Source organism: Gopherus flavomarginatus, chromosome 8, assembly GCF_025201925.1.
Source record: "Gopherus flavomarginatus isolate rGopFla2 chromosome 8, rGopFla2.mat.asm, whole genome shotgun sequence".
Lineage (NCBI taxonomy): Eukaryota > Metazoa > Chordata > Testudines > Testudinidae > Gopherus > Gopherus flavomarginatus.
Window position 1 is genome coordinate 44,240,059 of NC_066624.1, and position 2,428 is coordinate 44,242,486.

General features: G+C 55.5%; 1 non-coding gene across 1 annotated transcript; it reads left to right on the forward strand.

Moving 5' to 3' along the window:
- Positions 1–823: 823 nt before the first annotated feature.
- On the forward strand, positions 824–896 carry TRNAF-GAA (transfer RNA phenylalanine (anticodon GAA)). The gene has a single exon. It is a non-coding gene; the product is annotated as a tRNA-Phe (tRNA).
- The last annotated feature ends 1,532 nt before the right edge of the window (positions 897–2,428 follow it).

The following is a 2,428-nucleotide window of genomic DNA, read 5'->3' on the forward strand; positions in this document are numbered from 1 at the left end:
CTGCCAGTGATCAGCTGTTCAGTGGGGGTTCAGGAGGTGCTGGGTGGGGAGAGGGAGGAGCAGGGATGGGGAAGAGGTGGGAGAGGGAGAGGAATGATGCAAGCTGGGAAGAGATGGGACAGGGGTGGGGTCTTGGGGAAAGGGGTGGGGGCAGGGCCTGGGGAGGAAAGGGAGGATTTGTCCCAGACCCTGGATCCCTCTAGGGTCGACCCTGAAGGGAAACGCTGACTATTACAGTGACAATAAAACTGACCAGCATTGTGGGGGTGACTCAGGGAGATCCGCACTCATCGGGTCTCTTCTCTCCCCCAAGGTGAGCCAGACACTGCTCTCTCCTGACTCTCACTCTAGCAGCTGGACGCCAAGGAGCCATTTGCCCACAGGAAGTGCATTGAGGCCCCTGTGGTGCTGGGGGGGCTGGTGCTGCTTCTGCCTGTGGGGCTGGCAGGGGGGTTGATGTTCGCACATACTCTCAGCTGCCAGGCCGAAGGGGGCACTTGGGACCTTACCAGACTGGCTCAGTGAAGACGGGGGGCTGACAGAGCAATACAGACGCTCTCCAGAGCATGGAGCAGCATCCGCCCATGCAGCCAGGCAATGAGCATTTCCCACAGCCCGGAGCCAAGGGGGAGGCGGCAGCTGCTGTTCCAGCTCCTCGGGGACAGGCCCTGTTAGCCACTTCTTACTCACCACAGCTAAGGGTGCCGGATTCCTCCGGTGGGGGTGTGGAGCAGCCATTCATTTTCCTGTCCTTTTTGTGTGCAACTGCTGACAAAAACATCCCAGATAGAGAAGCAGCAGGTCAAAATACTGTCATGCAGCTGCCAAAGTAGCTCAGTTGGGAGAGTATTGGACTGAAGTTTTAAAGGTCTCTGGTTCAATCCCAGGCTTTGGCAGGCCCTGTCATCTGTCTATGTGCAAGGGTGGCTTGTTTACTGGGAGCACAGCAGTGCCTGCACCCAAGATAAGTTCCTGATGTTGGGCTCTGCAGTAGGAAAACATAGAAGGGGCTTCTGCTCCTAGTTGGCCCACCTGACCTTTAAAGATGAGAGTTGTCTTACCCAACATGATAGGAAGAAAGTGAGGCAGGGTGACCCTCAGGAATGGTGCCAGAGGGCTGCTAGGCAGGGATTGAGGATGAAAGTTTCTCCCCTGCTCAGCTGAGCAATGGCAGTACAAGGGAAGGGGCATCTGTAAAAGTGAACCAACACACCTCTCCTCCTCTGGGCACCTAGAGCAGAGGCAGCTGGTGCTGAGGGCTCCAAGGGAAGGCTTAAAAGCCACAGGGCTAGAGGAGGGCAGGACCATGCCTATGTGTGGCCTTCGGACAGGCACAAAAACTCCCTGCCAGACCAAACACCCACTGAAGGTCACCAGCATGCGGGGCGGCTGCTGATGTTCTGTGGCCACCATCACAAGATGGGAGGAAAGCAGGGCCAGCCTCCCTGGTGGGGTCTCTGACTGGTCCCACTCAAGGTGCTCACTTTTGCAGTGGGGCAGGAGACTTTACCCTGAGGATTTTCCTGAGCTGGCGAGAAGCAGAGAAACACCCAGGCTCCAAAGATGCTATGTAGCAAGTACCCTCCAGCACAGGGACAGGCGCACACGCTAGCCCAGGCAGCCGCCCACTTTCTTTGGCAAGTCAGGAATGGCAAAGGCTAGACTGGAAGCACCTGGGGCCCCAGCCTTTATGATGCTCATCCCACAACTCCTTCCCAGGGCTCTAGCTGAAGCCAGAGCATTGGCCTGAGCGGCCAAGAAGAGGTTCCAGCCCTGAAGGGAGCAGGACATTCAGCAGAACAGCAAAATTGCAGAAACACAACCACCAAGGGACTCGACCCCTCAATCTTCTGTTCCACCTTCAGAAGCCTTATCAATTAGGCCACATGGTAGCATGAGAAAAACCCCTCCAAGCACTTCTTTGGAAAAGGTGGACATTGTGTTTCTCAGGTCAGCTACTGAGGGGGCCGAGACTCTCTGGGCAGAAGAAGTAGAGTTCCCAGTGACACGTGAGACTTAATTCTATGGAGCCAGGTGCAGGGCTTTGGCAGGGAGGCTGAGGCATGGGGGATTGGGGTGCAGCGGACGGACCGGGTGTCTAGGTGTGGAGATTTAGTCATACTGAGGCACAGGAGGAAGGAGGAGGAGGAATCCTGCTGACAGACAGTGGATGTGCAGAAAAAGAGGAGGGGATCCTGGGACTTTTTTTGCCTCTCTTTTGCCTGCCTGCTCGCTCTTGTGTTGAATGGTGAAAATGGTCTCAACAAGCCTTGGTAGCTCAGTTGGTAAAACATCAGGCTTTTAATCTGAGGATCCAAGGTTCAAGCCCCTATCTGGGCACTCAGCTTTTTTAGTTGCCTTGTGTGCTAGGAACCAAATGATTCCTGGTGCTGTCCACCAGCCACATGCAGATTCCCAGAATCCATGG